This window comes from Dendrobates tinctorius, unplaced genomic scaffold (genome assembly GCF_039654945.1).
Source record: "Dendrobates tinctorius isolate UK_male_01 unplaced genomic scaffold, ASM3965494v1 ptg000017l, whole genome shotgun sequence".
NCBI classification, from domain to species: Eukaryota; Metazoa; Chordata; class Amphibia; order Anura; family Dendrobatidae; genus Dendrobates; species Dendrobates tinctorius.
Window position 1 is genome coordinate 15,703,431 of NW_027361685.1, and position 25,403 is coordinate 15,728,833.

The following is a 25,403-nucleotide window of genomic DNA, read 5'->3' on the forward strand; positions in this document are numbered from 1 at the left end:
GGACCAGTACTGCTGCTGTCAGGAGTGGGATTCGAACCCACGCCTCTACGGGAGACTGCCCCGAGGGCTCATAGTGCTGCGCTGTGTGGTGCGGGGTGGGCAGGGTCAGCGCTGCGCCCCCAGGGCTCATAGTGCTCCGCTGTGTGGTGCGGGGTGGGTGGGGTCAGCGCTGCGCCCCCAGGGCTTATAGCGCTGCGCTGTGTGGTGCGGCGTGGGCGGGGTCAGCGCTGCACCCCCAGGGCTCATAGTGCTCCGCTGTGTGGTGCGGGGTCATCTCCCATCTCCTCCCTGGCTCTGTGCTGCTGTGTAAGATCGCTTAGTGGTGGGGGAGGGGCGGCAGTGACTGGCCGGTGGGCAGGGTCACTGTGCTATGGGAACCAAGATCCGGCCTGCATAGAAGGTGGAAGAGGGAGGAGTCGTGTGACACGCCGAGCTGCCTGTGACTCATCCCCTGGCTCGGGGGGCGGAGACAGCGCCGTGCAGCACACAAACAGTCTCTCCCTGGCTTGCAGTACAGTGAGGCTGGGGGATGGGCGGCCGGGCTCTGTGTCACGTGGCTCCGAGCCCACCCCCTGCTTTCTCGGTCTAACTGCAGCAACAATGACGTCACCTGAGCGCCAGATTTGAACCTTGGAGCTGCCGGCCGGTAACTGTATGCCTGTATGGGGTCAGCTGTGGGGGGAGGCAGGGGGTCCCTGCAGAGTGTATGGGGTCAGCTGTGGGGGGCACTGCGGGTAGACAGGGGGTCCCTGCAGAGTGTATGGGGTCAGCTGTGGGGGGCACTGCGGGTAGACAGGGGGTCCCTGCAGAGTGTATGGGGTCAGCTGTGGGGGGCACTGCGGGTAGACAGGGGGTCCCTGCAGAGTGTATGGGGTCAGCTGTGGGGGGTACTACGGGGGAGACAGGGGGTCCCTGCAGAGTGTTTGGGGTCAGCTGTGGGGGGCACTGCGTGGGAGACAGGGGGTCCCTGCAGGGGGAGGTGAGGACAGTGTATGGGCACAGCTGTGGGGGGCATGGCGGGGTACAGGCGTTCCCTGTGGGGTAGGGGAGGGTTAGGGGGGCTGTGTTGTCACTCTGCTGTGAACACTAATTATGAATGCAATATTTCCCTTATTAATTATTGTTTTTTTATTTCTCTGTCTCTCAGTAGGTAACACTTGGGGCAGTCGCCCGCTCTCTGTGTGTCTGCTGGCAATATACGCTCGTAGAAAAAGGGGTTAATGTACCAGTACAATTCATAGGACTTAATTTTTATTCTATGTCAAAATTCAATAATTTCCTTTTCCCTTTTTTTTCCAATAGGTAACAAGGCATCGTGGACACTAAACTGGCTCAAGAACTGGCGGGACAAGGACACCAAGTTTGCCTAATGGACGACATCGCTATGGAGGAACACAGCTCTCCGGCCACCATCATCATGTGGAGCAGCTAAGCCTCTTCATCCTCGGTTTGGGTAAGTGACAATCCATGTATGTATGGTCTAAGGAGCGGTCATGGCACATGTACATACATGTATGTGTAAACATGTATATACAGTCAGCTGTCATGGCACTCGGGAAGTCACACCAGGGGGCTGTGTGGCCCTGTAGGCCTCTACACCACCACACAGCCTCCCGCAACCCGCTCTACAGCACCACACAGCCTCCCGCAGCCCCGTCTACACCACCACACTTCCTCCTCCAGCCTCTGTCTCCCCCCTCCAGTCCCTGACGCCCCCCCCTCCAGCCTCCTTCCTAATTTAGAGCTTTTGGTTTTTTTTATCAGCATAAATTGTCATTTAAGAAACGATTGTCCATTCAAGAAGAGATTTGTGTTGGCAGATTATCCTAGGAAAGCGTGTTAGATGATAATCGTGCTGCCCATCTCACCCGACGAGCAAGCAGCACCAGGGTGGATAAAAATCTTGAATTTTTTAAAAAAATCAAAAAAATCAGATTTTTTTGATTTAAATCATTTGATTGCAGTTTTCATAATGTGATTTCAAACGGCAAACAAGTCCTTGGATATCCTTTTGACAGTATTTGCACTTTGCTCTTGCACCTTTCTTTCCAAGATCTGCTGCTGGCATCTCAACAAAATGAACCCAAATAGGGTCTCTCTTACGACCTGCTGCCATGGCTCACACAGATCACTTATGAAGTTTGATTGTTACTACAGCCTGAGCCAAGCACTGCTGATGTTACTACAGCCTGAGCCAAGTACTGCTGACTATCCAACAAGTTTGGGCATGTCAACTGAATGCAGGGAAAAAGAAACTAAACCAAAACTGAAACCAAGCTAGAAGTGTGGAATTAAAGGGGCAGTATGAACAAAATGTGGAGGCTATTAATAGTTTATACAATTAAGACATGCTGCTTTTAAACACCTACCTATTGCCATATAGTAAAACAAAAAAGATTTTTACTTACTTTGGGGTCCCCCCCTCACCCTGGCGTTAGATCGTTGCCCCTACTTTCGTCCGTGTAACTATGGGCGCACATGCACACTGCTCTCACTTCTCATTTTAATCGTGATTTATATTAAAAAAAAAACCTTTTGATTTAAATCAGTGATTTAAATCATGATTAAAATCATGATTTAAATCGATCCGATTTAAATAGAAAAAAATCTTTTGATTTAAATCGTGATTTAAATCATGATTTAAATCGGCGTGATTTAAATCAATCCACCCTGAGCAGCACCCTTGTTCGTTGGGTGAATTGACCTTTTAAGGGAGCCCGACGTACTCACTAAATTGTCCCTATCCCTAAGTTTTTTTGGATGCAGATTGCTCTCACACGAGTGTTTTTTTGATTTGGAAAAGAAAGAAATGAGGATGGAGAATCAAAACTTTAAGGCTAAAAAATATACTCACACATATATACACCAACTGTATAGACACACATATAAATATTTATGGTGTATACATTAGGCTATAAGACCTGGAGACTGTTATTACACATGCTGCCACTAGGTTTCTTTTCTTTAAAAAAAAACAAAAAAAAAAAAACTGTCGCTGTCAGGAGTGGGATTCGAACCCACGCCTCCACGTGGTGACTGCAGACGCTGAACACGCTCCCTGGTGCACAACAGCTTGCACCTCCAGGGACCAGTACTGCTGCTGTCAAGGAGTGGGATTTGAACCCACGCCTCCACATGTGGTGACTGCAGACGGTTAACACGCTCCCTGGTGCGCAACAGCTTGCACCTCCAGGGACCAGTACTGCTGCTGTCAGGAGTGGGATTCGAACCCACGCCTCCACGGGAGACTGTTATTACACATGCTGCCACTAGGTTTATTTTCTTTTCTTTAAAAAAAAACAAAAAAAAAAAACTGTCGCTGTCAGGAGTGGGATTCGAACCCACGCCTCCACGTGGTGACTGCAGACGCTGAACACGCTCCCTGGTGCACAACAGCTTGCACCTCCAGGGACCAGTACTGCTGCTGTCAAGGAGTGGGATTTGAACCCACGCCTCCACATGTGGTGACTGCAGACGCTTAACACGCTCCCTGGTGCACAACAGCTTGCACCTCCAGGGACCAGTACTGCTGCTGTCAGGAGTGGGATTCGAACCCACGCCTCCACGGGAGACTGCAACCTGAACACAGTGCCTTAGACCACTAGGCCATCCTGACTGCTGACATTGACATGCTCCCTGGTGACACAAGAGTTTGCACCACCAGGGACTTCAGTACAGATCTGCTGTCCAAATCAGACATTGGGGCCCCTGGTGGGACTTCTGGCAAAGCCAGAGGGGACATTGGGATGTCATTTGAAAGCTAATTACCAGACTGAGGTGAGGGAGCAGTTCTTGGGGCTGTGTGGTGCTCTGTTGGGCATTTGTGCACCCTCAAGCCTGCACCACAAGGACCACTTTTATCCATGGACAGCCAGGCTCTGACCCCCTGAATTCAAATTCCATTTGGAGCAGGGGGACAAGTGATGTTGCTGTATGTAGGTGGCCTCCTGGATGATGTTCCTGCCAAGCTTGATTTGCCTGACCCCTTCTGCAGAGTAGTTAAGGGGATTGAGAACCCCCAAGACTGCCCCAGACTGAAAATGTCTTTTCAAATCTGCTGTCCAAATCAGACATTGGGGCCTCTGGTAAAGCCAGAGGGGACATTGGGATGTCATTTGAAAGCTAATTACCAGCTTCTTTTTCATTACTTTAGTTCTGCAGACAGATGGTAAACGCCATTGTCTGTAAAGACCCCGTTACACACTGCGATATCGCTAGCAATATTTTTTAACCCCTCTCCATAATCTTTGAAAATTCTTGGAGAACAGGAGAAGTGCCAGAAGACTGGAGAAGAGCAAATGTTGTTCCTATCTTCAAAAAGGGGAAGAAGGTGGACCCAGGCAACTATAGGCCGGTGAGTCTGACTTCTATACCAGGAAAGATCTTTGAACAAATTATTAAACAACATGTATGTCAATACCTGGATAAGAATGAAGTGATTAAACAGAGTCAGCATGGGTTTCTAACTAATAAGTCATGTCAGACTAACTTAATTTCCTTCTATGACGGTATCACTGATTGGGTGGATCAAGGAAATGCTGTAGATATAGTATATCTTGACTTCAGCAAAGCATTTGACAAAGTCTCTCATACAATCCTTATTGAAAAAATGACTAAGTATGGAATGGACAAGGCAACTGTTAGGTGGATTCATAACTGGCTTAGTGATCGGACCCAAAGAGTGGTCGTAAATGGCTGCACATCCAGTTGGAAGAATGTCTCAAGTGGGGTACCACAGGGCTCTGTCCTGGGCCCTGTATTGTTCAACATCTTTATCAACGATTTAGATGAAGGAATTGAGGGTAAACTGATTAAATTTGCTGATGACACAAAGCTAGGAGGGATAGCTAATACTAGAGAAGAGAGAGAGAGGATTCAAAAAGATTTAAATAAACTGGAGAAGTGGGCAGCAACTAACAGAATGGTTTTTAACAGGGAGAAATGCAAAGTACTACATCTGGGCAATAAAAATGAAAAAAGCATATATAGAATGGGAGGAATAGGGCTAAGTGACAGCACATGTGAAAAAGACTTGGGTATACTAATAGATCACAGACTGAATATGAGTCAACAGTGTGATGCAGCAGCAAAAAAGGCAAATGCAATTCTAGGATGTATTAACAGAAGCATACAGTCTAGATCACGTGAAGTCATTATTTCCCTCTACTCCTCTTTGGTCAGACCTCATCTGGAATATTGTGTCCAGTTTTGGGCACCACATTTTAAAAAAGACATCAACAAACTGGAGCAAGTTCAGAAAAGAGCGACCAGAATGGTGACCGGTCTGCAAACCCTGTCTTATGAGGAAAGGTTGCAGGATTTGGGAATGTTTAGTTTGCAAAAGAGAAGACTGAGAGGAGACTTAATAGCTGTCTACAAATATCTAAAGGGCTGTCACATTGTAGAAGGATCAACTTTATTCTCATTTGCACAAGGAAAGACTAGAAGCAATGGGATGAAACTGAATGGGAAGAGACACAGATTAGATATTAGAAAAAACTTTTTGACAGTTAGAGTGATCAATGAGTGGAACAGGCTGCCACGAGAAGTGGTGAGTTCTCCTTCAATGGAAGTCTTCAAACAGAGGCTGGACAGACATCTGACTGGGATGATTTAGCGAATCCTGCTTTGAGCAGGGGGTTGGACCAGATGGCCCAGGAGGTCCCTTCCAACTCTACGATTCTATGATTCTATATTGCTGTAAAGTCACCGATTTTGTGACGTTGCAGCGATATTGCTAGCGATATCCCTGCATGTGATACTTACCTCCGACCGGCTCCCCCGCTGGTTATCACTGATCGCGCGAGAAGCTCCTGGTCCATTCCTCGTCGGCCACTTCCTGCTGGGCTTCCTGTGGCGCCCAGGGCGGGAGGACGCAGGATCGCCGCGTCTGACAGGTAAGTAGCGATCCCCGTCCCCAGCAATGTCGCTGGTGAGATCTGCCTGTGTAGCAGCTCACTAGCGACCACCTAGCGATGCACCAGCGATCCTGACCGCGTCATATCGCTAGTCGGGATCGCTGGTGCATCGCTAGGTGTAACGGTACCCTAAGTGTTACAATGAGTCACTTCTAACTGGCTAGATAGAAAAGTTGCAGACTCTGTAATCTCAGGATAAATTACCGTATTTTTCGGACTATAAGATGCAACGGACCATAAGAACACCCCAATTTTCAGTAGGAAAATAGGGGGAAAAAAAATAATGTGTCAAATGGGGGTCCGTCTTACAGTCCGAATTCAGCTTACCTGGGAAGGGATCTGGCACAGGTGAAGTAGTCACAGGGGTCATTCAGTGGTCCAGGCTCGTGCGGTGGCGGCTCTGTGCTAGGGCAGGTTGGTTGTGCTGGGGCAGCAGCAGCGCTGAGGCAGGGGGGGCAGCAGCAGCGCTGAGGCAGGGGGGGCAGCAGCAGCGCTGAGGCAGGGGGGGCAGCAGCAGCGCTGAGGCAGGGGGGGCAGCAGCAGCGCTGAGGCAGGGGGGGCAGCAGCAGCGCTGAGGCAGGGGCAGCAGCAGCGCTGAGGCAGGGGCAGCAGCAGCGCTGAGGCAGGGGCAGCAGCAGCGCTGAGGCAGGGGCAGCAGCAGCGCTGAGGCAGGGGCAGCAGCAGCGCTGAGGCAGGGGCAGCAGCAGCGCTGAGGCAGGGGGCGGCGCTCTGCGGTGCGGTGGTGGCAGCGGGCTGTGCTCCGGTACAGGGACGGCGGCTCCGCGGCGATTTCTTCGCAGCCCGGAAGCCCCCGCACTTCCCTTGCTGGCCGCCGCCATGTTGCATTGGCCTCTGGGAGCAAGAACGCCGGAAAGAATCTGCCGCAGACCTCAAAATTTGAAATCTCATTTTCAAAAGTGAGAGCCGGCTAATGGTGCCAAAAATGAGAGCAATAGCTTTAACAACCGGTTCCACCGAACCGGGGAGAACCCGCTGAATCCCACCCCTGGCTGCGCCCCGAGGGCTCATAGTGCTGCGCTGTGTGGAGTGGGATTCGAACCCACGCCTCCACGTGGTGACTGCAGACGCTGAACACGCTCCCTGGTGCACAACAGCTTGCACCTCCAGGGACCAGTACTGCTGCTGTCAGGAGTGGGATTCGAACCCACGCCTCTACGGGAGACTGCCCCGAAGGCTCATAGTGCTGCGCTGTGTGGTGCGGGGTGGGCAGGGTCAGCGCTGCGCCCCCAGGGCTCATAGTGCTCCGCTGTGTGGTGCGGGGTGGGTGGGGTCAGCGCTGCGCCCCCAGGGCTTATAGCGCTGCGCTGTGTGGTGCGGCGTGGGCGGGGTCAGCGCTGCACCCCCAGGGCTCATAGTGCTCCGCTGTGTGGTGCGGGGTCATCTCCCATCTCCTCCCCGACTCTGTGCTGCTGTGTAAGATCGCTTAGTGGTGGGGGAGGGGCGGCAGTGACTGGCCGGTGGGCAGGGTCACTGTACTATGGGGACCAAGATCCGGCCTGCATAGAAGGTGGAAGAGGGAGGAGTCGTGTGACACGCCGAGCTGCCTGTGACTCATCCCCTGGCTCGGGGGGGCGGAGTCAGCGCCGTGCAGCACACAAACAGTCTCTCCCTGGCTTGCAGTACAGTGAGGCTGGGGGATGGGCGGCCGGGCTCTGTGTCACGTGGCTCCGAGCCCACCCCGCTTTCTCGGTCTAACTGCAGCAACAATGACGTCACCTGAGCGCCAGATTTGAACCTTGGAGCTGCCGGCCGGTAACTGTATGCCTGTATGGGGTCAGCTGTGGGGGGAGGCAGGGGGTCCCTGCAGAGTGTATGGGGTCAGCTGTGGGGGGCACTGCGGGTAGACAGGGGGTCCCTGCAGAGTGTATGGGGTCAGCTGTGGGGGGCACTACGGGGGAGACAGGGGGTCCCTGCAGAGTGTATGGGGTCAGCTGTGGGGGGCACTGCGTGGGAGACAGGGGGTCCCTGCAGAGTGTTTGGGGTCAGCTGTGGGGGGCACTGCGTGGGAGACAGGTGGTCCCTGCAGGGGGAGGTGAGGACAGTGTATGGGCACAGCTGTGGGGGGGCATGGCGGGGTACAGGCGTTCCCTGTGGGGTAGGGGAGGGTTAGGGGGGCTGTGTTGTCACTCTGCTGTGAACACTAATTATGAATGCAATATTTCCCTTATTAATTATTGTTTTTTTATTTCTCTGTCTCTCAGTAGGTAACACTTGGGGCAGTCGCCCGCTCTCTGTGTGTCTGCTGGCAATATACGCTCGTAGAAAAAGGGGTTAATGTACCAGTACAATTCATAGGACTTTATTTTTATTCTATGTCAAAATTCAATAATTTCCTTTTCCCTTTTTTTTCCAATAGGTAACAAGGCATCGTGGACATTAAACTGGCTCAAGAACTGGCGGGACAAGGACACCAAGTTTGCCTAATGGACGACATCGCTATGGAGGAACACAGCTCTCCGGCCACCATCATCATGTGGAGCAGCTAAGCCTCTTCATCCTCGGTTTGGGTAAGTGACAATCCATGTATGTATGGTCTAAGGAGCGGTCATGGCACATGTACATACATGTATGTGTAAACATGTATATACAGTCAGCTGTCATGGCACTCGGGAAGTCACACCAGGGGGCTGTGTGGCCCTGTAGGCCTCTACACCACCACACAGCCTCCCGCAACCCGCTCTACAGCACCACACAGCCTCTCGCAGCCCCGTCTACACCACCACACTTCCTCCTCCAGCCTCTGTCTCCCCCCTCCAGTCCCTGACGCCCCCCCCTCCAGCCTCCTTCCTAATTTAGAGCTTTTGGTTTTTTTTATCAGCATAAATTGTCATTTAAGAAACGATTGTCCATTCAAGAAGAGATTTGTGTTGGCAGATTATCCTAGGAAAGCGTGTTAGATGATAATAATCGTGCTGCCCATCTCACCCGACGAGCAAGCAGCACCAGGGTGGATAAAAATCTTGAATTTTTTAAAAAAAAATCAAAAAAATCAGATTTTTTTGATTTAAATCAGATTTTTTTGATTTAAATCAGATTTTTTTGATTTAAATCAGATTTTTTTGATTTAAATCATTTGATTGCAGTTTTCATAATGTGATTTCAAACGGCAAACAAGTCCTTGGATATCCTTTTGACAGTATTTGCACTTTGCTCTTGCACCTTTCTTTCCAAGATCTGCTGCTGGCATCTCAACAAAATGAACCCAAATAGGGTCTCTCTTACGACCTGCTGCCATGGCTCACACAGATCACTTATGAAGTTTGATTGTTACTACAGCCTGAGCCAAGCACTGCTGATGTTACTACAGCCTGAGCCAAGTACTGCTGACTATCCAACAAGTTTGGGCATGTCAACTGAATGCAGGGAAAAAGAAACTAAACCAAAACTGAAACCAAGCTAGAAGTGTGGAATTAAAGGGGCAGTATGAACAAAATGTGGAGGCTATTAATAGTTTATACAATTAAGACATGCTGCTTTTAAACACCTACCTATTGCCATATAGTAAAACAAAAAAGATTTTTACTTACTTTGGGGTCCCCCCCTCACCCTGGCGTTAGATCGTTGCCCCTACTTTCGTCCGTGTAACTATGGGCGCACATGCACACTGCTCTCACTTCTCATTTTAATCGTGATTTATATTAAAAAAAAACCTTTTGATTTAAATCAGTGATTTAAATCATGATTAAAATCATGATTTAAATCGATCCGATTTAAATAGAAAAAAATCTTTTGATTTAAATCGTGATTTAAATCATGATTTAAATCGGCGTGATTTAAATCAATCCACCCTGAGCAGCACCCTTGTTCGTTGGGTGAATTGACCTTTTAAGGGAGCCCGACGTACTCACTAAATTGTCCCTATCCCTAAGTTTTTTTGGATGCAGATTGCTCTCACACGAGTGTTTTTTTGATTTGGAAAAGAAAGAAATGAGGATGGAGAATCAAAACTTTAAGGCTAAAAAATATACTCACACATATATACACCAACTGTATAGACACACATATAAATATTTATGGTGTATACATTAGGCTATAAGACCTGGAGACTGTTATTACACATGCTGCCACTAGGTTTCTTTTCTTTAAAAAAAAACAAAAAAAAAAAAACTGTCGCTGTCAGGAGTGGGATTCGAACCCACGCCTCCACGTGGTGACTGCAGACGCTGAACACGCTCCCTGGTGCACAACAGCTTGCACCTCCAGGGACCAGTACTGCTGCTGTCAAGGAGTGGGATTTGAACCCACGCCTCCACATGTGGTGACTGCAGACGCTTAACACGCTCCCTGGTGCGCAACAGCTTGCACCTCCAGGGACCAGTACTGCTGCTGTCAGGAGTGGGATTCGAACCCACGCCTCCACGGGAGACTGTTATTACACATGCTGCCACTAGGTTTATTTTCTTTTCTTTAAAAAAAAAAACTGTCGCTGTCAGGAGTGGGATTCGAACCCACGCCTCCACGTGGTGACTGCAGACGCTGAACACGCTCCCTGGTGCACAACAGCTTGCACCTCCAGGGACCAGTACTGCTGCTGTCAAGGAGTGGGATTTGAACCCACGCCTCCACATGTGGTGACTGCAGACGCTTAACACGCTCCCTGGTGCACAACAGCTTGCACCTCCAGGGACCAGTACTGCTGCTGTCAGGAGTGGGATTCGAACCCACGCCTCCACGGGAGACTGCAACCTGAACACAGTGCCTTAGACCACTAGGCCATCCTGACTGCTGACATTGACATGCTCCCTGGTGACACAAGAGTTTGCACCACCAGGGACTTCAGTACAGATCTGCTGTCCAAATCAGACATTGGGGCCCCTGGTGGGACTTCTGGCAAAGCCAGAGGGGACATTGGGATGTCATTTGAAAGCTAATTACCAGACTGAGGTGAGGGAGCAGTTCTTGGGGCTGTGTGGTGCTCTGTTGGGCATTTGTGCACCCTCAAGCCTGCACCACAAGGACCACTTTTATCCATGGACAGCCAGGCTCTGACCCCCTGAATTCAAATTCCATTTGGAGCAGGGGGACAAGTGATGTTGCTGTATGTAGGTGGCCTCCTGGATGATGTTCCTGCCAAGCTTGATTTGCCTGACCCCTTCTGCAGAGTAGTTAAGGGGATTGAGAACCCCCAAGACTGCCCCAGACTGAAAATGTCTTTTCAAATCTGCTGTCCAAATCAGACATTGGGGCCTCTGGTAAAGCCAGAGGGGACATTGGGATGTCATTTGAAAGCTAATTACCAGCTTCTTTTTCATTACTTTAGTTCTGCAGACAGATGGTAAACGCCATTGTCTGTAAAGACCCCGTTACACACTGCGATATCGCTAGCAATATTTTTGAACCCCTCTCCATAATCTTTGAAAATTCTTGGAGAACAGGAGAAGTGCCAGAAGACTGGAGAAGAGCAAATGTTGTTCCTATCTTCAAAAAGGGGAAGAAGGTGGACCCAGGCAACTATAGGCCGGTGAGTCTGACTTCTATACCAGGAAAGATCTTTGAACAAATTATTAAACAACATGTATGTCAATACCTGGATAAGAATGAAGTGATTAAACAGAGTCAGCATGGGTTTCTAAATAATAAGTCATGTCAGACTAACTTAATTTCCTTCTATGACGGTATCACTGATTGGGTGGATCAAGGAAATGCTGTAGATATAGTATATCTTGACTTCAGCAAAGCATTTGACAAAGTCTCTCATACAATCCTTATTGAAAAAATGACTAAGTATGGAATGGACAAGGCAACTGTTAGGTGGATTCATAACTGGCTTAGTGATCGGACCCAAAGAGTGGTCGTAAATGGCTGCACATCCAGTTGGAAGAATGTCTCAAGTGGGGTACCACAGGGCTCTGTCCTGGGCCCTGTATTGTTCAACATCTTTATCAACGATTTAGATGAAGGAATTGAGGGGAAACTGATTAAATTTGCTGATGACACAAAGCTAGGAGGGATAGCTAATACTAGAGAAGAGAGAGAGAGGATTCAAAAAGATTTAAATAAACTGGAGAAGTGGGCAGCAACTAACAGAATGGTTTTTAACAGGGAGAAATGCAAAGTACTACATCTGGGCAATAAAAATGAAAAAAGCATATATAGAATGGGAGGAATAGGGTTAAGTGACAGCACATGTGAAAAAGACTTGGGTATACTAATAGATCACAGACTGAATATGAGTCAACAGTGTGATGCAGCAGCAAAAAAGGCAAATGCAATTCTAGGATGTATTAACAGAAGCATACAGTCTAGATCACGTGAAGTCATTATTTCCCTCTACTCCTCTTTGGTCAGACCTCATCTGGAATATTGTGTCCAGTTTTGGGCACCACATTTTAAAAAAGACATCAACAAACTGGAGCAAGTTCAGAAAAGAGCGACCAGAATGGTGACCGGTCTGCAAACCCTGTCTTATGAGGAAAGGTTGCAGGATTTGGGAATGTTTAGTTTGCAAAAGAGAAGACTGAGAGGAGACTTAATAGCTGTCTACAAATATCTAAAGGGCTGTCACATTGTAGAAGGATCAACTTTATTCTCATTTGCACAAGGAAAGACTAGAAGCAATGGGATGAAACTGAATGAGAAGAGACACAGATTAGATATTAGAAAAAACTTTTTGACAGTTAGAGTGATCAATGAGTGGAACAGGCTGCCACGAGAAGTGGTGAGTTCTCCTTCAATGGAAGTCTTCAAACAGAGGCTGGACAGACATCTGACTGGGATGATTTAGCGAATCCTGCTTTGAGCAGGGGGTTGGACCAGATGGCCCAGGAGGTCCCTTCCAACTCTACGATTCTATGATTCTATATTGCTGTAAAGTCACCGATTTTGTGACGTTGCAGCGATATTGCTAGCGATATCCCTGCATGTGATACTTACCTCCGACCGGCTCCCCCGCTGGTTATCACTGATCGCGCGAGAAGCTCCTGGTCCATTCCTCGTCGGCCACTTCCTGCTGGGCTTCCTGTGGCGCCCAGGGCGGGAGGACGCAGGATCGCCGCGTCTGACAGGTAAGTAGCGATCCCCGTCCCCAGCAATGTCGCTGGTGAGATCTGCCTGTGTAGCAGCTCACTAGCGACCACCTAGCGATGCACCAGCGATCCTGACCGCGTCATATCGCTAGTCGGGATCGCTGGTGCATCGCTAGGTGTAACGGTACCCTAAGTGTTACAATGAGTCACTTCTAACTGGCTAGATAGAAAAGTTGCAGACTCTGTAATCTCAGGATAAATTACCGTATTTTTCGGACTATAAGATGCAACGGACCATAAGAACACCCCAATTTTCAGTAGGAAAATAGGGGGAAAAAAAATAATGTGTCAAATGGGGGTCCGTCTTACAGTCCGAATTCAGCTTACCTGGGAAGGGATCTGGCACAGGTGAAGTAGTCACAGGGGTCATTCAGTGGTCCAGGCTCGTGCGGTGGCGGCTCTGTGCTAGGGCAGGTTGGTTGTGCTGGGGCAGCTGCGCTGGGGGAGAGGCAGCAGCGCTGAGGCAGGGGCAGCAGCAGCAGCGCTGGGGCAGGGGCAGCAGCAGCAGCGCTGGGGCAGGGGCAGCAGCAGCAGCGCTGAGGCAGGGGCAGCAGCAGCAGCGCTGAGGCAGGGGCAGCAGCAGCAGCGCTGAGGCAGGGGCAGCAGCAGCGCTGAGGCAGGGGCAGCAGCGCTGAGGCAGGGGCAGCAGCGCTGAGGCAGGGGCAGCAGCGCTGAGGCAGGGGCAGCAGCGCTGAGGCAGGGGCAGCAGCAGCAGCGCTGAGGCAGGGGGAGCAGCAGCAGCGCTGAGGCAGGGGCAGCAGCAGCAGCGCTGAGGCAGGGGCAGCAGCAGCAGCGCTGAGGCAGGGGCAGCAGCAGCAGCGCTGAGGCAGGGGCAGCAGCAGCAGCGCTGAGGCAGGGGCAGCAGCAGCAGCGCTGAGGCAGGGGCAGCAGCAGCAGCGCTGAGGCAGGGGCAGCAGCAGCGCTGAGGCAGGGGCAGCAGCAGCGCTGAGGCAGGGGCAGCAGCAGCGCTGAGGCAGGGGCAGCAGCAGCGCTGAGGCAGGGGCAGCAGCTGCGCTGGGGCAGGGGCAGCAGCTGCGCTGGGGCAGGTGGGCTCTGTGGTGGTGGCAGCGGGCGGCGCTCTGCGGTGCGGTGGTGGCAGCGGGCTGTGCTCCGGTACAGGGACGGCGGCTCCGCCGCGATTTCTTCGCAGCCCGGAGGCCCCCGCACTTCCCTTGCTGGCCGCCGCCATGTTGCAGTGGCCTCCGGGAGCATGGACGCCGGAAAGAATCTGCCGCAGACCTCAAAATTTGAAATCTCATTTTCAAAAGTGAGAGCCGGCTAATGGTGCCAAAAATGAGAGCAATAGCTTTAACAACCGGTTCCACCGAACCGGGGAGAACCCGCTGAATCCCACCCCTGGCTGCGCCCCGAGGGCTCATAGTGCTGCGCTGTGTGGAGTGGGATTCGAACCCACGCCTCCACGTGGTGACTGCAGACGCTGAACACGCTCCCTGGTGCGCAACAGCTTGCACCTCCAGGGACCAGTACTGCTGCTGTCAGGAGTGGGATTCGAACCCACGCCTCTACGGGAGACTGCCCCGAGGGCTCATAGTGCTGCGCTGTGTGGTGCGGGGTGGGCAGGGTCAGCGCTGCGCCCCCAGGGCTCATAGTGCTCCGCTGTGTGGTGCGGTGTGGGTGGGGTCAGCGCTGCGCCCCCAGGGCTTATAGCGCTGCGCGGTGCGGCGTGGGCGGGGTCAGCGCTGCACCCCCAGGGCTCATAGTGCTCCGCTGTGTGGTGCGGGGTCATCTCCCATCTCCTCCCTGGCTCTGTGCTGCTGTGTAAGATCGCTTAGTGGTGGGGGAGGGGCGGCAGTGACTGGCCGGTGGGCAGGGTCACTGTGCTATGGGAACCAAGATCCGGCCTGCATAGAAGGTGGAAGAGGGAGGAGTCGTGTGACACGCCGAGCTGCCTGTGACTCATCCCCTGGCTCGGGGGGCGGAGTCAGCGCCGTGCAGCACACAAACAGTCTCTCCCTGGCTTGCAGTACAGTGAGGCTGGGGGATGGGCGGCCGGGCTCTGTGTCACGTGGCTCCGAGCCCACCCCCTGCTTTCTCGGTCTAACTGCAGCAACAATGACGTCACCTGAGCGCCAGATTTGAACCTTGGAGCTGCCGGCCGGTAACTGTATGCCTGTATGGGGTCAGCTGTGGGGGGAGGCAGGGGGTCCCTGCAGAGTGTATGGGGTCAGCTGTGGGGGGCACTGCGGGTAGACAGGGGGTCCCTGCAGAGTGTATGGGATCAGCTGTGGGGGGCACTACGGGGGAGACAGGGGGTCCCTGCAGAGTGTATGGGGTCAGCTGTGGGGGGCACTGCGTGGGAGACAGGGGGTCCCTGCAGAGTGTTTGGGGTCAGCTGTGGGGGGCACTGCGTGGGAGACAGGTGGTCCCTGCAGGGGGAGGTGAGGACAGTGTATGGGCACAGCTGTGGGGGGCATGGCGGGGTACAGGCGTTCCCTGTGGGGTAGGGGAGGGTTAGGGGGGCTGTGTTGTCACTCTGCTGTGAACACTAATTATGAATGCAATATTTCCCTTATTAATTATTGTTTTTTTATTTCTCTGTCTCTCAGTAGGTAACACTTGGGGCAGTCTCCCGCTCTCTGTGTGTCTGCTGGCAATATACGCTCGTAGAAAAAGGGGTTAATGTACCAGTACAATTCATAGGACTTTATTTTTATTCTATGTCAAAATTCAATAATTTCCTTTTCCCTTTTTTTTCCAATAGGTAACAAGGCATCGTGGACACTAAACTGGCTCAAGAACTGGCGGGACAAGGACACCAAGTTTGCCTAATGGACGACATCGCTATGGAGGAACACAGCTCTCCGGCCACCATCATCATGTGGAGCAGCTAAGCCTCTTCATCCTCGGTTTGGGTAAGTGACAATCCATGTATGTATGGTCTAAGGAGCGGTCATGGCACATGTACATACATGTATGTGTAAACATGTATATACAGTCAGCTGTCATGGCACTCGGGAAGTCACACCAGGGGGCTGTGTGGCCCTGTAGGCCTCTACACCACCACACAGCCTCCCGCAACCCGCTCTACAGCACCACACAGCCTCCCGCAGCCCCGTCTACACCACCACACTTCCTCCTCCAGCCTCTGTCTCCCCCCTCCAGTCCCTGACGCCCCCCCCTCCAGCCTCCATCCTAATTTAGAGCTTTTGGGTTTTTTTATCAGCATAAATTGTCATTTAAGAAACGATTGTCCATTCAAGAAGAGATTTGTGTTGGCAGATTATCCTAGGAAAGCGTGTTAGATGATAATAATCGTGCTGCCCATCTCACCCGACGAGCAAGCAGCACCCTTGTTCGTTGGGTGAATTGACCTTTTAAGGGAGCCCGACGTACTCACTAAATTGTCCCTATCCCTAAGTTTTTTTGGATGCAGATTGCTCTCACACGAGTGTTTTTTTGATTTGGAAAAGAAAGAAATGAGGATGGAGAATCAAAACTTTAAGGCTAAAAAATATACTCACACATATATACACCAACTGTATAGACACACATATAAATATTTATGGTGTATACATTAGGCTATAAGACCTGGAGACTGTTATTACACATGCTGCCACTAGGTTTCTTTTCTTTTCTTTAAAAAAAAAAAGATGCAACGGACCATAAGAACACCCCAATTTTCAGTAGGAAAATAGGGGGAAAAAAAATAATGTGTCAAATGGGGGTCCGTCTTACAGTCCGAATTCAGCTTACCTGGGAAGGGATCTGGCACAGGTGAAGTAGTCACAGGGGTCATTCAGTGGTCCAGGCTCGTGCGGTGGCGGCTCTGTGCTAGGGCAGGTTGGTTGTGCTGGGGCAGCTGCGCTGGGGGAGAGGCAGCTGCGCTGGGGGAGAGGCAGCTGCGCTGGGGCAGCTGCGCTGAGGCAGGGGCAGCAGCAGCGCTGGGGCAGGGGCAGCTGGGCAGGGGCAGCTGTGCTGGGGCAGGTGGGCTCTGTGGTGGTGGCAGCGGGCGGCGCTCTGCGGTGCGGTGGTGGCAGCGGGCTGTGCTCCGGTACAGGGACGGCGGCTCCGTCGCGATTTCTTCGCAGCCCGGAGGCTGTGGGGGGGAGACAGGGGGTCCCTGCAGAGTGTATGGGGTCAGCTGTGGGGGGCACTGCGGGTAGACAGGGGGTCCCTGCAGAGTGTATGGGGTCAGCTGTGGGGGGCACTACGGAGGAGACAGGGGGTCCCTGCAGAGTGTATGGGGTCAGCTGTGGGGGGCACTGCGTGGGAGACAGGGGGTCCCTGCAGAGTGTTTGGGGTCAGCTGTGGGGGGCACTGCGTGGGAGACAGGTGGTCCCTGCAGGGGGAGGTGAGGACAGTGTATGGGCACAGCTGTGGGGGGCATGGCGGGGTACAGGCGTTCCCTGTGGGGTAGGGGAGGGTTAGGGGGGCTGTGTTGTCACTCTGCTGTGAACACTAATTATGAATGCAATATTTCCCTTATTAATTATTGTTTTTTTATTTCTCTGTCTCTCAGTAGGTAACACTTGGGGCAGTCGCCCGCTCTCTGTGTGTCTGCTGGCAATATACGCTCGTAGAAAAAGGGGTTAATGTACCAGTACAATTCATAGGACTTTATTTTTATTCTATGTCAAAATTCAATAATTTCCTTTTCCCTTTTTTTTCCAATAGGTAACAAGGCATCGTGGACACTAAACTGGCTCAAGAACTGGCGGGACAAGGACACCAAGTTTGCCTAATGGACGACATCGCTATGGAGGAACACAGCTCTCCGGCCACCATCATCATGTGGAGCAGCTAAGCCTCTTCATCCTCGGTTTGGGTAAGTGACAATCCATGTATGTATGGTCTAAGGAGCGGTCATGGCACATGTACATACATGTATGTGTAAACATGTATATACAGTCAGCTGTCATGGCACTCGGGAAGTCACACCAGGGGGCTGTGTGGCCCTGTAGGCCTCTACACCACCACACAGCCTCCCGCAACCCGCTCTACAGCACCACACAGCCTCCCGCAGCCCCGTCTACACCACCACACTTCCTCCTCCAGCCTCTGTCTCCCCCCTCCAGTCCCTGACGCCCCCCCCTCCAGCCTCCTTCCTAATTTAGAGCTTTTGGTTTTTTTTATCAGCATAAATTGTCATTTAAGAAACGATTGTCCATTCAAGAAGAGATTTGTGTTGGCAGATTATCCTAGGAAAGCGTGTTAGATGATAATAATCGTGCTGCCCATCTCACCCGACGAGCAAGCAGCACCAGGGTGGATAAAAATCTTGAATTTTTTAAAAAAATCAAAAAAATCAGATTTTTTTGATTTAAATCAGATTTTTTTGATTTAAATCATTTGATTGCAGTTTTCATAATGTGATTTCAAACGGTAAACAAGTCCTTGGATATCCTTTTGACAGTATTTGCACTTTGCTCTTGCACCTTTCTTTCCAAGATCTGCTGCTGGCATCTCAACAAAATGAACCCAAATAGGGTCTCTCTTACGACCTGCTGCCATGGCTCACACAGATCACTTATGAAGTTTGATTGTTACTACAGCCTGAGCCAAGCACTGCTGATGTTACTACAGCCTGAGCCAAGTACTGCTGACTATCCAACAAGTTTGGGCATGTCAACTGAATGCAGGGAAAAAGAAACTAAACCAAAACTGAAACCAAGCTAGAAGTGTGGAATTAAAGGGGCAGTATGAACAAAATGTGGAGGCTATTAATAGTTTATACAATTAAGACATGCTGCTTTTAAACACCTACCTATTGCCATATAGTAAAACAAAAAAGATTTTTACTTACTTTGGGGTCGCCCCCTCACCCTGGCGTTAGATCGTTGCCCCTACTTTCGTCCGTGTAACTATGGGCGCACATGCACACTGCTCTCACTTCTCATTTTAATCGTGATTTATATTAAAAAAAAACCTTTTGATTTAAATCAGTGATTTAAATCATGATTAAAATCATGATTTAAATCGATCCGATTTAAATAGAAAAAAATCTTTTGATTTAAATCGTGATTTAAATCGGCGTGATTTAAATCAATCCACCCTGAGCAGCACCCTTGTTCGTTGGGTGAATTGACCTTTTAAGGGAGCCCGACGTACTCACTAAATTGTCCCTATCCCTAAGTTTTTTTGGACGCAGATTGCTCTCACACAAGTGTTTTTTTGATTTGGAAAAGAAAGAAATGAGGATGGAGAATCAAAACTTTAAGGCTAAAAAATATACTCACACATATATACACCAACTGTATAGACACACATATAAATATTTATGGTGTATACATTAGGCTATAAGACCTGGAGAGTGTTATTACACATGCTGCCACTAGGTTTATTTTCTTTTCTTAAAACAAAAAAAAAAAACTGTCGCTGTCAGGAGTGGGATTCGAACCCACGCCTCCACGTGGTGACTGCAGACGCTGAACACGCTCCCTGGTGCACAACAGCTTGCACCTCCAGGGACCAGTACTGCTGCTGTCAAGGAGTGGGATTTGAACCCACGCCTCCACATGTGGTGACTGCAGACGCTTAACACGCTCCCTGGTGCACAACAGCTTGCACCTCCAGGGACCAGTACTGCTGCTGTCAGGAGTGGGATTCGAACCCACGCCTCCACGGGAGACTGCAACCTGAACACAGTGCCTTAGACCACTAGGCCATCCTGACTGCTGACATTGACATGCTCCCTGGTGACACAAGAGTTTGCACCACCAGGGACTTCAGTACAGATCTGCTGTCCAAATCAGACATTGGGGCCCCTGGTGGGACTTGTGGCAAAGCCAGAGGGGACATTGGGATGTCATTTGAAAGCTAATTACCAGACTGAGGTGAGGGAGCAGTTCTTGGGGCTGTGTGGTGCTCTGTTGGGCATTTGTGCACCCTCAAGCCTGCACCACAAGGACCACTTTTATCCATGGACAGCCAGGCTCTGACCCCCTGAATTCAAATTCCATTTGAATTCAAATACAACACAAAAAACACAAAAAGTTGTGCATACAACTTATACCACAATGAACAGATTACTAATAAAACAATCCACCAGGAGTTAACAGTGGACATGTGGAGCTTTCATGTAGCCTCACTGTGCCCAGTAACATTGGCTGGTCACCCTACATGAGAAAAAATTGTAATATTCCAATATTCAAAACTCTGTCCCTGTCTAATTTCTTTGTAACAAGACATCAGATGATCGTAGATAAAGGCATTTTATTCAACTTTTCACAAAGTTAACAGAGAGGCTGTAAAAACATCAAGAGACATTTTTTGGCTTAAAAAAAAAAAAAAAATTTACACTGATGAATGAGCTGGTAAGTTTTTTTGGATGTACAGTGGTCAGATGGATTTGAGAAGGACGTTCTCTCGGCAGACGGGTGCCTGTTATACCCTATAGAATATATTCAGTGTACACGTCCTGGTGTGAAAAGAACCTAATATATATATATTTTTTTTTTTTTACTCCAAAAACAGAAAAAAAAAACAGAGTGAAGGCCATCAGTTTCCACCAGACACAAACAAACCTAAGTTTGCTTCGGCCAGAAATCACTCGAAATAAAAGGGTTTCCAGGACCTTCAGGCCCCTGAAGCTTAAAACTAGCGAAGAGACTGGGGGGGGTGAAAACTAAAATTATATATATACACACACCACCTGCCCAGACTGGACTGATGACGACCCGACCAGAACCCATGTGAGGCCTAGTCGGCCCCGGTAACTGAAAAGGCCACTACTGTTATGCTTTTAATCCTTTCCCAGTCATATAAAAGAATTTAAAAAAAAATGGCCGGAGAGTTGCTATATGGCGCAAGTTCCCACCCAAAAAAAGTTTCTAACACATTCAGTTACAAATGTGTAATTTTCCTACATCTGAGGGGGAAAAGGCCACCATGGAGGTGTGTGTAAGAAGGTATGGCCGCTCCCAGGGTCCTCCATCACATACAGAGGCCTAGAGACATTACCGGCCTCACACGGCCCCGAACTACGCGCACAGACTGAAGAAGAAGGGGCTCCGCCATTACCGGAGGAGATTGTGCGCCTCCATGCTGCGGTTCTGGAGCACACCACGGCCACACGGAGCGGGGTGGACGGCATTATGGTATCAGGCCGCCGAGATCTCCCCCTCACGAAAACCTCCTGACTCGGCGGAGACACGGTGAGGAGGACCGCAGCCGCTGCTACAGATGGCGGCACTTCCGCCTGTGCTCCGCCACCACAGGAACTAAAATGGCGGCCGGGCGGGGAAGTGACGTGTGGTGAGGAGACGTGGGAGGCCGGACTGAGTCATGGAGGAGGCGACGGTGGTGTCGTAATGTTTGCTGTGGAGAGAGCGCAGCAGAGGAGCGGAGCTGTCAGCGGGGAAGAGCGCGGCACAACACAAAGCCCGGAGGAGGGAGCGGCGACACCCCGCAGAGGACAGAAGGGAGACGGTGTGTGGGGGGAGAGAGTGGGGGGAGCAGAGGCTGAGCATGGGGGGGAGGAGCAGAGGCTGAGCATGGGGGGGGAGCAGAGGCTGAGCATGGGGGGGGAGCAGAGGCTGAGCATGGGGGGGGGAGCAGAGGCTGAGCATGGGGGGGAGCAGAGGCTGAGCATGGGGGGGGGAGCAGAGGCTGAGCATGGGGGGGGGGAGCAGAGGCTGAGCATGGGGGGGGGAGCAGAGGCTGAGCATGGGGGGGGGGGGAGCAGAGGCTGAGCATGGGGGGGGAGCAGAGGCTGAGCATGGGGGGGGGAGCAGAGGCTGAGCATGGGGGGAAACAGAGGCTGAGCATGGGGGGGAGCAGAGGATGGTGCTTGGGGGGCGGAGCCGGAGCTGGAGTGTGGTGAACGGGAGATAAAACATAACCTTAGTATGTAGGGCTGTGGAGTCGGAGTCGGAGCTCATTTTGGTGGAGTCGGAGTTGGTATAAAATGGACCGATTCCGACTCCTAAAATATATAATAAATTGGGTACAGTAGTTCAATGCAGAATGTGCTGAATATTTTTTCATAGGAATTTGGGAAAGTTAGGAAATGTCCTATAAATGGCTGTTCTATTCCTGATGTAAGGCTACATTCACACACAGCGTTTTTGCTGCGTTTTTTGAGGATACGTTTTTCAGTTGCAAAAGCAGATCAGCTTTTTAAAAACTGCATCACCTGAAAGGTTTTTGAGCTCATAGATAATGTTTTCAATATCAGAGCAGATTTCTAATCTGCTTTTATTTATATATCTGTCTATCCATATCATATCTGTACCAAAAAGAATGAAAGCCGGATAGCACACAGACTAACACTCCTTTTTTTTAGCACCAGTCAGGTCCACCTCATAGCTGCCCAAAAGGACGCCCAGGACAGGCATTGCTCGTCTTCAGTAACATCAACTGATAGTTGGAATAAATATACTGCATTCACCACCACATCTTCTTAAGGTGCAGGCTTTATTTTCAAGTGTAGGGGTGTGCAGTATGAGGTTCTGCCCCCCCCCAGGTTTGATCCTGGCTACGCCCATGATGTGGATGTAGCCTGAGGATCTAGGCTTTGTCTTAGCCGAGATAAGTCATTGTGTGTGTGTGTGTGTATATATATATATATATATATATATATATATATATATATATATACACATACACATACACACACACACTACAGACCAAAGGTTTGGACACACCTCAATCAAAGCGTATTCTTTATTTTCATGACTATGGTTTAATAAGTGGGATTTCTTGCCTTATAAATGGGGTTGGGACCATCAGTTGTGCAGAAGTCTGGTGGATACACAGCTGATAGTCCTACTGAATAGACTGTTAGAATTTGTATTATGGTAAGAAAAAAGCAGCTGAGTAAAGAAAAACGAGTGGCCATCATTACTTTAAGAAATGAAGGTCTGTCAGTCCGAAAAATTGGGAAAACTTTGAAAGTGTCCCCATGTGCAGTGGCAAAAACCATCAAGCGCTACAAAGAAACTGGCTCACATGAGGACCGCTCCAGGAAAGGAAGACCAAGAGTCACCTCTGCTGCGGAGGATAAGTTCATCCGAGTCACCAGCCTCAGAAATCGCAGGTTAACAGCAGCTCAGATCAGAGACCAGGTCAATGCCACACAGAGTTCTAGCAGCAGACACATCTCTACAACAACTGCTAAGAGGAGACTTTGTGCAGCAGGCCTTCATGGTAAAATAGCTGCTAGGAAACCACTGCTAAGGACAGGCAACAAGCAGAAGAGACTTGTTTGGGCTAAAGAACTCAAGGAATGGACATTAGACCAGTGGAAATCTGTGCTTTGGTCTGATGAGTCCAAATTTGAGATCTTTGGTTCCAACCACCTTGTCTTTGTGCGACGCAGAAAAGGTGAACGGATGGACTCTACATACCTGGTTCCCACCGTGAAGCATGGAGGAGATGGTGTGGGGGTGCTTTACTGGTGACACTGTTGGGGATTTATTCAAAATTGAAGGCATACTGAACCAGCATGGCCACCACAGCATCTTGCAGCGGCATGCTATTCCATCCGGTTTGTGTTTAGCTGGACCATCATTTATTTTTCAACAGGACAATGACCTCAAACACACCTCCAGGCTGTGTAAGGGCTATTTGACCAAGAAGGAGAGTGATCGGGTGCTACGCCAGATGACCTGGCCTCCACAGTCACCAGACCTGAACCCAATCGAGATGGTTTGGGGTGAGCTGGACCGCAGAGTGAAGGCCAAAGGGCCAACAAGTGCTAAGCATCTCTGGGAACTCCTTCAAGACTGTTGGAAGACCATTTCCAGTGACTACCTCTTGAAGCTCATCAACAGAATGCCAAGAGTGTGCAAAGCAGTAATCAAAGCAAAAGGTGGCTACTTTGAAGAACCTAGAATATAAGACACATTTTCAGTTGTTTCACACTTTTTTGTTAATTATATAATTCCACATGTGTTAATTCATAGCTTTGATGCCTTCAGAGTGAATCTACAATTTTCATAGTCATGAAAATAAAGCAAACTCTTTGAATGAGAAGGTGTGTCCAAACTTTGGTCTGTACAGCCATGGCTAAAAATTTTGAGAATGACACAAATAATAATTTTTACAAAGTCTACTGCTTCATTTTTTCTAATGGCAATTTGCATATACTCCAGAATGTTATAAAGAGTGATCAGCTTAACAGCAATTACTTGCAAAGTCAATATTTGCCTAGAAAATTAACTTTATCCCCCAAAACACATTTCAACATCATTGCAGCCCTGCCTTAAAAGGACCAGCTAACATCGTTTCAGTGATTGCTCCATTAACACAGGTGTGGGTGTTGATGAGGACAGGGCTGGAGATCAATCTGTCATGATTAAGTAAGAATGACACCACTGGACACTTTAAAAGGAGGCTGGTGCTTGGCATCATTGTTTCTCTTCTGTTAACCATGGTTATCTCTAAAGAAACACGTGCAGTCATCATTGCACTGCACAAAAATGGCCTAACAGGGAAGAGTATCGCAGCTAGAAAGAATGCACCTCAGTCAACAATCTATCGCATCATCAAGAACTTCAAGGAGAGAGGTTCCCTTGTTGCCAAAAAGGCTCCAGGGCGCCCAAGAAAGACCAGCAAGCGCCAGGACCGTCTCTTAAAAGTGCTTCAGCTGTGGGATCGGACTACCAGCAGTGCAGAGCTTGCTCAGGAATGGCAGCAGGCAGGTGTGAGTGCTTCTGCACACGCTGTGAGGCGGAGACTCTTGGAGCAAGGCCTGGTCTCAAGGAGGACAGCAAAGAAGCCACTTCTCTCCAGAAAAAACATCATGGACAGACTGATATTCTGCAAGAGGTACAGGGAGTGGACTGCTGAGGACTGGGGTAAAGTCATTTTCTCTGATGAATCCCCTTTTCGATTGTTTGGGACATCTGGAAAACGGCTTATTCGGAGAAGACCAGGTGAGCGCTACCACCAGTCTTGTCTCATGCCAACTGTCAAGCATCCTGAAACCAGGGCCGCCATCAGGGCATGACAGGCCTTACATGTGTATGGGGCCCGGTGATTAGGGGGGCCCGACCATGCTGGCAGCCCGATCCGCGCTGGGGCCCCCCTACATTTTATACAGGCTTCTGCAGCTATATTTTAAATTCAGACTCAGCGCCTGCCGGGCCCCTCGGGCAGGCCCCCCCCCCGCACCATGGTCCAGCCAGCGCCGAAATCCCCCCCTGCACAATGGTCCAGCCACAGCTCCGCCCTCACCTGACGTCACACACTGCTCTGCTCCTCCACTTCCTCATTCAGTCAGTGTGCCACGTGGGACTGGGAGAGGGAGGGAGCCTCGCCGTTGGAGCACAGCCAGATAACAAGGTAAGAATTTTTTTTTTTTTTTTTTGAGAGCGGCTATCCAGGGAGCCTGGGGCAGAATGCTGGACATGGGGCATAATGCTGGACACTGGGGGCAGAATGCTGGACGCTGGGGACAGAATGCTGGACGCTGGTGGCAGAATGCTGGATATGAGGGCAGACTGTGAGACGGGGCAGAATGCTGGACATGGGGCAG

The 25,403-nt window shown here is 50.1% G+C and overlaps 1 protein-coding gene, 1 long non-coding RNA gene and 3 other non-coding genes across 5 annotated transcripts in view; 2 read left to right on the top strand and 3 right to left on the bottom strand.

Annotated features, from left to right (window-relative positions):
* Nucleotides 1–25,403, top strand: part of LOC141082310 (uncharacterized) — a 500,638-nt gene that overhangs the window by 235,153 nt on the left and 240,082 nt on the right. The gene's annotated exons all lie outside the window — the stretch shown is intronic.
* On the bottom strand, nt 3,534–3,616 carry TRNAL-CAG (transfer RNA leucine (anticodon CAG)). Its single transcript has one exon. It is a non-coding gene; the product is annotated as a tRNA-Leu (tRNA).
* TRNAL-CAG (transfer RNA leucine (anticodon CAG)) lies at nt 10,580–10,662 on the bottom strand. Its single transcript has one exon. It is a non-coding gene; the product is annotated as a tRNA-Leu (tRNA).
* On the bottom strand, nt 19,515–19,597 carry TRNAL-CAG (transfer RNA leucine (anticodon CAG)). The gene has a single exon. It is a non-coding gene; the product is annotated as a tRNA-Leu (tRNA).
* Nucleotides 20,899–25,403, top strand: part of LOC141082308 (uncharacterized) — a 55,774-nt gene continuing 51,269 nt past the window's right edge. The window contains exon 1 of the long non-coding RNA XR_012230497.1: nt 20,899–21,352. This is a non-coding gene — a long non-coding RNA (uncharacterized lncRNA). The remainder of the gene's footprint in view (nt 21,353–25,403) is intronic.